Source organism: Dreissena polymorpha, unplaced genomic scaffold (genome assembly GCF_020536995.1).
Source record: "Dreissena polymorpha isolate Duluth1 unplaced genomic scaffold, UMN_Dpol_1.0 chrUn012, whole genome shotgun sequence".
Taxonomy (NCBI): domain Eukaryota; kingdom Metazoa; phylum Mollusca; class Bivalvia; order Myida; family Dreissenidae; genus Dreissena; species Dreissena polymorpha.
The window spans coordinates 37,727-51,958 of NW_026273326.1; the positions used below are offsets into that span (position 1 = coordinate 37,727).

The 14,232-nt window shown below is 33.0% G+C and overlaps 1 long non-coding RNA gene across 1 annotated transcript; it reads left to right on the forward strand.

Moving 5' to 3' along the window:
* Window positions 1-402: 402 nt before the first annotated feature.
* Window positions 403-2,889, forward strand: LOC127863525 (uncharacterized). The gene is made up of 5 exons (XR_008041081.1): window positions 403-592; window positions 1,236-1,295; window positions 1,511-1,633; window positions 2,192-2,305; window positions 2,693-2,889. It is a non-coding gene; the product is annotated as an uncharacterized LOC127863525 (long non-coding RNA).
* Window positions 2,890-14,232: the final 11,343 nt, after the last annotated feature.

Consider the following 14,232-nt stretch of genomic DNA (forward strand, 5'->3'; position numbering starts at 1 on the left):
GGAATGGTGCCAACGGCAACTATCGGACCCATGAGACAGGCAGAAAAAGACCGGAGAAGTAAAATAATTTCGTTTACTCATGCGTATTTTTATTGTTTTATTCAAATGGGGTCTACTTTTATTGCTTGATACAACATGTACAACAAACAAAAAACTAATCTTTAAATCATATTAAAAAAGAGATAATATTTGAATTTGCCATCCTTATGTGGTCGCAGTGATTTCATAGAGCTGTGTTCGGAGCCAATCAAAATTTTTGGCGGTTGCTATCGGCTAAGGTTGCCAAGAATGGCAAGTTAATACATCCACTTGCTAAGGCCTTTATCTTGTTACAAAATAAATGACAATACACAAAACAAACTAATTAGTCCCAAAGTAGTGTTCTTCACCCGTTTTTCAGAGCATGGCACAAGCTAACATTACGGAGTTCAAGATCTTTGGGGTCCTTCAGCACTCGCATGTCGCTGGTGTCCGCATCACCACACGTCACTTCCGGGGCGGGCGCGAGCTTCCGCTGCTTATCACCGATCCGAATTACGATTTCAACTTTCAGGACCTTCGGAAATTACCGGAAGAGATCGCCGTTCACCCAGTATTTACATAAATCTTATTCGCGTAGTCAAAATCAGTCTACAGAATTGTCCTCCCCTCAATCTTCACCCCTGTAGTTGTGATTCTCGTGTAGTCATTCTATACGGCAAGCAACAGTTTCTTAAGAGTTTAGGCTGAGTTCCTGGGTACACAAAAGTAATACAAAACAAAGGTTATTTTCATTACAATGTTATACTAGCAACATACCAAGTAGACATTATTTTCAAAGCAGTTCGTAGTCTCTAAGCATTTTAACATGCGCACAAGCTACGATAAGTCAAAATCTTGTTTAGGAAATCAACTGCGCATTGCTTAAGATATTTTATGATAAGCACAATTCATGCTTTATATATATCATGCTAAATTTATGTTTAACTTAACCTACCGCTATGTTATGCTTAACATAGTAATGTCATCAGAGATACGAATATTTTAGTTTGTTATACCAAACGTATTAACATCTGATCAAGTCTTCTTTTCTTCTACTTCTTTTAATTTGAAATAAGTGTAGGGCTCCTCTTGATCATCGACGCAATGTGGCAATACATAAATAAAATATAATTGCAGGCGTTGTTTGAATAGAAAAATGCATTTCAATAAATAAAACTGCTTTGTCAAACTTATATGTGCCTGTATATTTCAAGGGTGACAGCTTCAGAGTAGATTGTCACTATAACACCGTTGGAAAAACACAGCCAGTTTAGGTAACAAACACAGAATAGTATCTAATTTTTCTTGATAAGTTCTTTTGGATGTCTTGATGTTTTCCGGTGAAAATACAACGATTATGTTGATGCGTATAAATTAAACAACCAGCGAGTCGTTTAACAATGGCAAGGTAACATTTCTGTAGAAATTACGATAAACAAAATTAATTTTCTAAAAACCCCTACTTTAAATAACGCGTTTTTTATGACAGGGTGGTCTGACAACTAAAGAAGAGATGTGCTTGTCGTTTGCCTACTACTACCCGAGAACACCATTGGCAATCGGCATGTCGTTGCCGAACTATGGTATATACGCTGTCGATGCGGCATCGAAGGTACCTATTTCTGTTTTTAAAGGACCTGTACCGACGCATTTGGTATAAATAATATAAGCCGCGTTCTGAGAAAACTGGGCTTAATGCATGTGCGTAAAGTGTCGTCCTAGATAAGCCTGTGTAGTCCGCATAGGTTAATCGGGGACGACACTTTCCGCTTTTATGGTATTTTTAGTTTCAAGGAAGTCCCTCCTTACCGAAAATCAAGTTTAAGCGGAAAGTGTCGCACATGCATTAAACCCAGTTTTCTCAGAAAAAGGCTCAATAAGTGAAAACAACATGATCATATATATAAAAATAAGAAATAAATATACATTAAATGACCTTCAACGACAATTTAAATATGATATTTATAGATATATGACCGTTCAATACTTAAGAGTGCTTAACATTTAACTTGCCATTAAGTTAACGTTCATAAATAGAAAAAAGAAAAAAAACGAAAAAAAGAGTTATTTGGAAATATTGTATAAGTATGTGTTGCATTATGAGGCAAAATTGTCGGATTTCAAGCAAATTACGAATCATTGTCACTATTTTCCCCCACCAACCATTTAGACCTGGCAGATGATTCAGAATGCGGACTGGACCAACAAGACCGTGGTAGACTGGTTCTATCAGCAGCAAAGCACCGGGCCCAGATTTGCATGGTGCGCTGGAGACAGTTTGAAGGTAACCGGTCTATTTAGAATGTAATCCCAATTTCTGTTAAGTGATATAGTAGGCGTTCAACGCAGTTTTTCTTTTCTTTCACGAGTAGGAACCCATTTTAATATGTGTGCTCTTTTTTAACAACGTTGATTGTTTCGTCCTACATATCTTGCAATATGGCTTAGTAATGTTTAGCGATAAAGCTGACTATTGGCTCATTTTAAGCAAAACAAAGCCATCCAATATATTTCATAAGTACACGAATTGTAATTGAAGTAGAAGAATGACTTTCAATAAAGTAAGCCGGTTTTATTAGTAGGTGATTTGTCATATAAATAGTATACTATTTTGCACCCACATATTACGTTGATATCACTTCAGTTTCGTATATAAACTCATTTGTTCTAGCTTCCTGACGATTTTAACTACCGGTTTACTGGCGATCTACCACCGCATGATTACGTTGAGCCAAGCAAGTGCCCGTAACGAATAATTGATTCTGATTGGACAATCGCTAATCACGTGTTGGTAACAAACCACCGATTCAGATTTAAGGACATATGCTGCAGTTTTAAATAAATGTTGGTTACACCTGGAATTCGATTAAAAAATGCATAAACCATATGTGGATAGAAAAATGAAAAAATACAAATCATAAGTCATCACTGATGTTAATTGTTTATTCGCGATTGAACAACAAGCCTATATCAGCATGGTAACAATTCACAAATAAGTTACTAAAAATAAAAAAAATGAGTAAAACAATGAGAAAACTGTTGAACCCAACCTCTATTTCCCTCAATATATATATAATGCTGATTTACTTTGACATCCACTTTTTAATGTTTTTTTCATTAAATTACAAAAAAAGCACCATAATTCATCTTTTGAAAATTAATAAAGTTCATATAAGTCTTTTTTATATTTATATGACTTTCGATACCTAGATTTTGCCAACATTTACTTAAATGTTTAATGAGTTTTAACTTAATATAAAAAAATAGGTCACTAGGGTCGCTTTTTCATAAAATACAATTATCAAAACAACACCAGTGGAAACCACGTACATGATACAGGTCAAAACACATATTAGTGCATGCATTTTGTATGCAAGTGCAAACGTATATTAAAATAAAATTAAAACACATGCAATGTGTAGCGAGATCAATAAAAGCATGATAATACAGCATCCAACTAAAAACAAGGTGTACAGAAAACATTTAAAGGGGCATATCGTCGGTATAAATTGAAATTTTGGCATGACTTGGCCAATTTATTTATTATGGCAATGCAGCAGAATATTTTAATTTAATTGAACACACACATAATGTGTAGCGAAATCAGTTAAAGTAGGTTAAAAGCAAGTAAAACCAAGATGTATACAATACATACAAAGGGACATTTAAACGGTATTAATTATTATTTTGAAATGACAAACTTTGTGCAGCAAGGTCAAGACAAACACGTTTATTCGGCACCACAAACAATATAGACTTTAATAGAAAAGAAAAGGGCATTTATATAGTATTATTTTGTAATTCTTGACATGACTTGACAAATGTATTGCTGTTTGCAAATGCAAGTGTAGATTTCAATATAATAAACATACAAATAATTAATCATGTGTATTCGAGATCATCACAAGTATATTTATGACGTATTCAACTACATTTGTAAATACAGAACGTATGCAATATACTTACAAGGACATTCCAACAGTATAAATTGTGATTCTTGATATGCCTGTACCAGTTTACGGGATCCCATGTGTATGCAAAAATGTATATATTAGCAGTAATATATTATTGGAAATGCTAAGGATATATATATATATATATATATATATATATATATATATATATATATATATATATATATATATATATATATGAAAAACAATTTTATCTTCACACTTCGTGTACGAAAAAAACATTTTCAACAAAAGAATTGCGTTTTTTAGGAAAACGTTTACATACTACAACAAAGTTTGCATTAGAATAGAGATACTACAGAAGGCAAATATGACGTTTATGTTTTACAATCATTAACTACCACATCATTCGCTATTCACATGAACTTTGTTATCTAAAATGAGTTTTTGAAATTATAATAATCTAATAGTTGTTGAAACGCCACTTTAATGTAATAATACTTAAATCAGTATTTTACTTTTAAATCTACCATGACTCACATATTTTGCAGTACGGAATACATTTTAAGAACATACGCGGTAATTTAAATTATTTTGTATTACATATAACATACTTGTTGCTAGATACATCTGTGCTGAATTCAAAATCCAGGCTGACCGTTGCTATTTGTTTGTTGAGCGTTTAGTAAAACGACTGTTTCAACGTGTGAGTTCACCTCTAAAATATGCCCTAAAGAACAAAAGTTGTCACAAAAGTAAAAACACCTAAAGAACAAAAGTTGTCACAAAAGTAAAAACAAACTGTTTAAAATTATGTAATTCTTGGAGTACATTTATAATAATGATTAAAATGTTACTTCATACCATACAACCTCAAATCAATATCAACAACTGATTTTTTTAAACTTTAACCTTTAATACCTTCCCGCGTATAGCGTTTATCCCAACTTACCCAAATAGCTCATGGGTTATAAACAAAGAATTAAGAACACATAGACAAAATACAACTCGCAGTCAATTAAAAAATGCTAATTTCTAACACATCTTGACTGAAAATGCACTACACAATTAAATATCCGATCCTGTTTGCTCAATATAAGATAAGATAAGATAATCTTTTATTATAGTGACATGTGTTTACGTTCAAGGTGTTGACAGACATATATAAAATGCATAAAAGAACACCCGGCCTAATAGGCCTATAAGTCACCATAACGGGAGTGTAACATATAACGTGATCATTATTACACAAATGGACAATAAAATATTTGAGCAACATGCTGAGTTCAATGAATAAATTAGAAATAATAAATTCAGGTTTATCCAAGTTAGAATAATATAAGAATAATTTCAGTAGTACTAAAATTATCCAATTAAGAAGGCATATTTCTGAATAATATGTAATACAAAGATGGTACTTAAACGTTCATTTACAATATTATATTATTTTAAATTTTAAAATGACACAACTGCATACAACATATATTTTTACAAATATAACATACTGCTTCTGATATAAAACGCATTAACAACAAATTTCGCACACTTTCTAGGATGACGCTTAACCAACACAATTAATTTATCTTTATTTGATTGACATGTAGTATATTCTTCAGAGATCAAAATATTCCCAAATATAACTGATCTTGTATTTTCATAAAGAGCACATTCAACAAGAAAACGAGTTTCATCTTCGACCAGTCCACTATGACACAACCTACACCGTCTTTGCTCGGGGGCTTCGCCCACATACCTTCCGGTCTCGACCCTAAGTGGCAGAATTCCGGTTCTGAATTGTGCAAATAAAGCGCGTTCATTCCTTTTTAAGTACAGTGTAAGGTATTCTTCACAAACAAATTCAGTTTTGAGGGTTCTATATGATCTTAACCTTGAAACATGTTCATAGCCTCTCTACCAAATTATTTAGTAAAACTGAGTCATGTTTTTTATAGCTAAATCCATTGGAATGGGACGTTTACGGTTATAATAATCCGTAAGGTTAAGACTAGCCACTACCGTTTTAAAATCACTGCACCAGTTATTGTTATTTGATGAACTGAAGTCCCTATCAAATGCTCGTTTGGTTAATCTATTTTCGTCAAGTTTTACAAGTCTGTTCCAAAACCTGATCATTGCAAGCCATCTACGGTAGGTGCTCGGTAACCATCCAATTTCACCCAGTAGCGCTAATATAGGCGTAAATCTATGTACACCCAAAAAGTACCGTATTGCCCGGTGGTGAACATTTTCTGCTGATTGAAAGTGTTTAAATCCCTAAATGGATGCACAGTTATCCGATATAGGTATCACACAAGAATTGTACAGCTTTTCATAGGTTTTAAGTCCAACTTGCTTCATATTATGAATTTTATTTATAATAGACCCGAGATTTCTCCCGGCACTTTTTGCAAGCATTTCACAATGAAAACTATAATCACGCTTTTCGTACATTACTACGCCCAGATACTTATATTTGTCTATAATTTCAAGCACATTTAATCCAATTTTAAATTCGGAATCTGTTCGTTGTGTGCGCCCCTTTCTAAAATGCACGGCTTTAGATTTTTCTGTATTGATGAGTTCCCTCCATCGTTTACACCAGTCATGCATTTGGTTAAGAATACTCTGAAGATCGGCCTCCGAGTTGGCGATAAGGACAGACAGACAGACAGTTTATTCCGACTTGTACAAAGTACATCGTCAACAACACATAATGATAACAGTACAGTTTGTCAATTGTGATAGGAACAAGGTTTTATACAAATTTACAAATCATTTATTAAGCAAATACAGTGGCGCGATTACAAATTAAATATAACAACAACAGAAAAGAAAGAAAAAAAAGAAAAAAGGAAAAATGAAAAAAGAGGATAAACAATTAAAGTATTCTTGCATTTAGAATTGATGTTCGTACTTTAAGTGATTCTTTTACATAAAGACATATATTAATTAATTCTGTTTTATTATTCGTTTGCAGTAAACTTAAATATTTATACATAGATAGTCTTATATAATAACATACTTTAATGTATATTTTTCTAATGTTTCCAAACGTCGGGCAAATACAAGTTAAGTGAAATTCATCTTCAATATCGGTCGAATCGCAACAAATGCAATATCGAAGGTTTCTAGAAATTATTTGTCTCGCATAACAACCGGTTTGAATATGTAATGGGTGGGCTGACAATCTAAGTCTAGTAAAAAGGTATCTCAAACTTCTTTGGATAATGTCTAGGTAGGACTCATTCAAAGTTGATTTTAAAACTTCGGTAAACATCTAGCATTGAACTTTGTTTAATGTCCCATACCAGTCCTGTGTAAAGTGATCATATACTCTGCGTTTAAATTCCTCTACAAATGTATTAATATCAATATTAATATTAGTTACATCATCAAATACATAACTGAAACCATAGTCATCTAGCATCTTTTTAACATTAATGATGATATTTTTTGATCTTCGTATATTAAACCAATATTTAATGACACGTACATATCTATTTATATACATGAGATATTTACCCAGCTCACCATAAACATATGCATTACACGTGTTAAGTTTAACCTTTAATAATCGTTTACAAAATTTCAAATGAATTCTTTCTAATTCCTTAGATTTAGTATAGCCCCAAACTTCCGAGGCATAGTTTAAAATGGAACCAACAAAAGCGTCAAATAGTTGACAAAGTATTTTGGGCTTTAAATCATAGTCATTACATTTAGATAATAAGATATTAAATCGTTCACTACTTGAATGACATGTCCATTGTAGGTCCACTTTTAATTGGGCAATAATCCGCCTTTTTTCCTAAATACCATAATCTTTGTTTTCTCTGTATTTACTTTTAATCCCCAAACATTGAAATAATAATGTAGATTATCTAAATGATTTTTAATTTCATCTGGCGATTTACCTACAATGGCCATGTCGTCAGCAAATAACAGTAAAATCAAGACAATGTCATCAATAAGCAATCCGGATTGTACATCATTTTGTAAAACAACTCGAGATCTTCTACAAACAAAGAAAATAATAAAGGGGACATAACCTCCCTCTGACGAAGCCCCACTGCATATGAAAAATAGTCAGAATATGAAGACAATGACTTAACACAAGATTTAACTTTTTTATACGTATCCCGAACAATCCTAAGAATTTTACCCTGTATGCCACATTTATACATTTTTAACCATAATGCATTTCTATATATAGTATCAAAACATTTCGTCATGTCCACAAAAATAATATATAATCTCTTATTTTCAAATAGATAATTTTTAACAAGAGAATGGAGAATAAATATTGCATCAGTCGTAGACCGCCCTTTCCGAAATCCGAATTGGGCGTCCGAAATAGTGTTATTTTCACAACAGATATTTTTAATACGAGTGTTTAAAACGGTTGTAAAGAGCTTAGATAAACAGCTAACCAAAGTAATCCCTCTATAATTATTGACATCTTCTTGTGAAACTTTTTTGTGCAGAGGGACAATTATTCCCTCGGTCCATTTTCAGGATAATACCCTGAGTTCAATATGCAATTAAATAAGTCACATATATGCAAGGCTAATATATCAACACTTTCAATAAAATACTCGTTCAAAAGATAATCACTACCGCAAGATTTGTTCCGCTTCAATGACTTAACAGCATTAAAGATCTCTTCAACTGAAATTTGATCATCGAGCTCAGGGTAAACATGATTAGGATTATCAAAATCATTACAACTATTAAAATTTTCAGCATCATAATTCTTATCATTTGAAATGTCAGTGCTTAAATTTTCAAAATACTTTTTAAACCCATCGAGAGTTATTTTGCAAGATGTTTTTGCAGATTTAGATTTAAAATGTTTCCAAAAATCTCTGGGCCTACTTTGGCGTAAATTTGCCAATTCTGACATACGTTTATTATAGTCTGCGTGCTTTTTCTTTCTATCGATATTTTTATAATTAGTTTTTGCATCACACAAAATAGACCTGTTTGTATCGCTTTTGTCAACATAAAACAATTTAAGCGCTTCCAAATACATATTACGGGCGACAATACAATCATGGTCAAACCAATCTTTATTCCTTTTAGTATATCCTTCAAAATAAGTATCGTGTGAATAAAAACAATCTTTGGCAAACAATGGCTTTGCAACATCGCAAATAGTATTCCAAATTCCTGAGGAGAAAGACGAGCAATGCGAGAAGAAGATATTGGAATTCATTGAAACCAAACTTCACGTGCAAAACGCTAAATCCGAGGCAAAGTTGCATATGGCACATCGTGTAGGCCGATACCAGCCAAATAAAGTGCGCCCATTGTCGCCAAGTTCGCGTATTACCCGGACAGGGAGAGAGTCCGAAAGGAGTCAAAGCAGCTTAAAGGTACCCCTTTCGGAATATCCGAACAATATCCAAAGGAGGTAATGGATGTTCGTCGAAGGCTGATACCAATTATGAAAAAGGCACGAGCCGAAGGCAAGGAGGCGTTCCTTAAAATTGACAAACTATACATTAACAAACAAGTGTATGTGGAATAGGACGGTCGTGAGAATGTCGTTAAAATTGTCACGTGGAATGTGGAAGGACTAAGTGCACTTAAATGTTCTAATAGTAAGTTTACAACTTTTCTTTCCAATCATGACATTATATGCTTAACTGAAACCTGGACAAATAAAGATTCTACAATAGATTTAAAAGGCTACAGCAAACCAATTCATTCTTATAGACGATTGCAACACCGTCGAGCGAAGCGCTCAAGTGGTGGTATTATTATTTATATTAAAGATTCTATTCGTAAAGGTGTCATATTAGTAAAAAATGATATTGATTACATTGTTTGGCTAAAATTAGATAAGCTGTTTTTTAATATTGAATTTGATGTATATCTATGTGTTGTATATATTGCACCAGAAAATTCCACTGTTCATTCTTTGTATACCTATGATATTTTTGAAACGATTGAGTGTGATATTAGTTTTTTTTTAAACTAAAGGTAAAGTGTTTTTAACGGGAGATACAAACTCGCGAACGGGACACAAAGCAGATTACATCGAAAATGACAGGTATATAAGCGATATTGATTTTGTTTCTGACCCAGATATTGAAACCCTAATCCCGCGTTCAAATTGTGACCCAGTTACGAATCGATTTGGCGACTACTTGTTAGACATATGCAAAGCAACCAATATTCGTATCGTGAATGGACGGTTACATAACGACTACAATTTAGGGAATATAACATGCTGTACACATAATGGTGAAAGCGCGGTAGACTATTTATTAACTGCGCGTAAAAATTTCAGTGATATTTTAGATTTTACCGTTAACAATTTCACGGAATTCTCTAATCATGCGCCGCTAACATTTAATCTCCGCACGAATAACGCGGGTTTAACAAGTAATAGTAATCCGATTGTTTATTTTAAATGGAAACCAGAGAACAAATGCGATTTTGTGCGTGATGTATCGAGCGATGTACAGAATCTGGAACAAACTTTATTATCGCAAATTGATTCAAACGCTGACCCTGATATTTTAGTGGGAGAATTCTCAAAATATTTAAATTTTAAGGGGGAAAAATATTTTAAGCGCATTATAAAACCTGAAAATAACCGATTTTTATATTCTGATAAAAATAAACAAAAATGGTTTAATGAAGAGTGTAAAAACAAACAATCTCAGCTAACAAGAGCTTTATACGAGTACAATCTAAATAAAAATGAACGTACGCGAGAACAAATGATTTCTATGAAGAAGGATTACAAGTATGCATGTAGGAAAACAAAATTAAAATATAACAGTGACCAAAGCAAGCGAATGAATAATATGAGACGGAAATCACCTCGTGAATTTTGGAAACTGTTCAAGCGAAAACCTTCATCACAAATCTCAGACACGATACCGTTAAGCGAATTTAGTGATTATTTCAGTAAATTAGCCGACGAAAGCAGTGTAAATCAAAATTCTTTTGACGCCGAAACTTTCTTAAATGAATTTGACAATAGGCAAAACACACACCCGTCGTTCCCCGAATTAGATAACCCCATATCGATAGAAGAAATAATAAAGGCAACAAAACGATTGAAACACAATAAAGCGCATGCGCAGGACAATATAGTATATGAATATTTTACTGAAACAATACATGTGATTTCAAAGCCGCTTGAAATATTATTTAATTACATAATGGATAAAAAGTGTTTTCCACGCAGCTGGGCGTCCGGAGTTATCATACCAATACATAAACGTGGCGACATTACAGACCCAAATAACTATCGGGGAATTACGTTAATTAGTTGTTTTGCCAAACTGTTTACAAGTATACTTAATGAACGTCTTAAACAATGGGCGGAAACTAATGACATTTTAACGGATGCGCAATTCGGCTTTAAACCAAACTGTAGCACAGTAGATGCAATATTTATTCTTAATGCCCTCATAGAAAGACAGTTGCAGAATAAAGAAAAACTATTTTGTTGCTATATTGACTACCGGAAAGCATATGACGTCATCAATCGCGGTCAATTATGGAGTAAAATGATTAATATGGGCATCGACGGTAAACTCTTGACCCTTATTCGATCCATGTACAATGAAGTCAAATTACAGGTTAAACACATGGGTTCACTGTCAGACATATTCAATAGTAACGTTGGTCTATTTCAGGGGGAGATAACCTCGCCCATATTGTTTTCACTCTTTATTATTGACATCGAATTAAGTCTGCAGAATGGAATAAACGCCGGCATGACATTAGAACAAATATCTATCTATCTCTTATTATTCGCAGACGACGCGGTTTTATTTTCTGAAACACAAGAGGGTCTTCAAGAGTCATTATACAATTTAGAAGCCTACTGCGATAAATGGAATTTAACAGTTAACATTGAAAAAACAAACGTCATGGTATTCCGAAAAGGGGGTTCAATCAGTAAAGCATTCAAATGGACTTATAAAGGTCAAGAACTAGAAATTGTGAATAATTTTAATTATTTTGGAATTGTGATGTCAAGTGGCGGATCGTTCGTGCCCGCAACAAATACACTTTATGGCAAAGCATTAAAAGCGATGCATTCTTTGTTCAACCTAACGAAAGATATGAACGTACCCATAAATATCATGTTTAATTTATTTGACGCATATGTTTCATCCATTTTAAACTATAACTGCGAAGTTTGTGGATCCATCAAAGCGGAAAATATTGAACGCGTTCACCGTAAATTTTGTAAAAGACTATTGAACGTAAAAATGTCAACAAATTCACTATCGCTATATGCCGAAGTTGGTCGATTTCCCTTGCATATCGACAGATATGTCAGGATGGTTTGATATTTTTTGAAATTACATACTGTGAAACAGGGAAATTGTATTCTTAAACAAGTTGTAGTTTTACAAAGATTAAAAATTGAACGTAAAAATAATGCTAACAATTGGTCATCGAAATTACGGGACATTCTTAACCAAACCGGTTTCACCGATGTATGGCTATTCCCCGAATCTGTTAACAATGATCACTTTATCCCGTTATTCAAAAACAGATTACGAGACCAGTATATTACCAACTGGGATGTCAGTGTGACGTCGTGTAGCTCAATGATCCTATATAAGGAACTTAAACCGGTTTTTGAAAGATCATCGTATCTTGATATTGTTGACAACAAAAAACATAGGAATATTATTGCAAAATTACGTTTGTCCTCTCACAAATTATCCATAGAAACGGGCAGACACCAGAATATTGACAGAGATCAACGCAAATGTATATTATGTAACCTTAATTACATCGCGGATGAATTTTACTTTGTTCTTAAATGTCCTTATTATAATGATGTTAGGAATGCATTAATTCCGAACTATTATAGAATCCGGCCAAATATGTTCAAGTTTATTAAACTACTTAATAGCTCAAACAAAACTGTATTAAGAAAGCTAGCCATGTATTGTTTAACATGCTTTAAAATAAGAGAAAATGTCATATATATGTAGTGTTAAATACAAATACATTTTTACAAAAAAATAAGGTCAGAAATATGTAATTATACCTATATTTGTAAACCTATATGCATAACATTGTGTGACCACTGTGTATTAAACCCATCCATGTACCATTCTCACGAAATATGTTCACGAACTATGTTTATTTCGTGTTTATTTAGATTATTTATTCTTTAAAATAATGTGTGTTTTTGTGTGTACTTCAACGCATGCTGTTATTTATATGTATGTTAATGACGATGAGCTTCACATGCTTAAGTCAAAAATAAACTATTCTGTTCTGTTCTGTTCTGTTCATTTCAGTATTAGAAAACTTATCAATCAAAACGTTAATTGAGTCCCTTGTCAGGGCAATTTATATTATGCACAATATCATTAAAAGTTGGCAATATTCGAATAATCCCCGAGCGAAATTGTTCACGCAGAGAGTCATTCCATTTATATTTAGTATCTGATTGCTTTTCTTCGCTATGCCATCTGTTATTGCATAACAATGAAAAGCATAACGGTGCATGGTCACTCCATTCATTAAAACGTTGTATATAAAATTGTTGTATCTGTGAGAAGTTACTTTCTTTTGTTAAAAGATAATCGATCACTGAACAACCGTTATTTGACAAAAATGTGAACTGATAGCTATTATCAATGCGACCATTTACAATGCGAAACGATGCGCCCTTACAAATATCGAGCAATTTCACCCCGTGACTGTTGATTGATTTATCTAATGAGGCCCTGTCTGGGATGCAGTCTGAAGTATAATCTTGGCTATCGATACAACTATTAAATTTGTCACAAACAATATAATCTTTTTTATCACCAACTCTACTGTTAAAATCACCACATATAAACACACAACCAAGAGTTTCATATAAACATATATCATTTTCTAAAATATCAAACAAATCAACGTTAAAAATATTGTATATTGGGGAATCATCGCCCCATATATATGATCCAAAAACCTAAATATCTTCTGGAGTATTAAAAAAGGAATGATCTAGTTTCAACCAAATTAGAGTGTCGTAATGGTTTTTTGTTACATGTATTCCATTCTTTAAATGTTCTTTGTAAAGTAAAACAATTCCACCGCTACTACGTTTTGCATTTTTATGCTTGAATTTGCGATAACAATTATGAGAAACATATCCGTTAAAATGGATATTACTATTTGAGTCACACCAAGATTCATAAAGAAAACATATATCATATTTTTTAAGGATATTTACAAAATCACTAGATTTTTTTTTGTCTTTTGTGAGTCCGTGCACGTTCCACGATAATATAGACAGTTCACCCTCGTAGTGTTC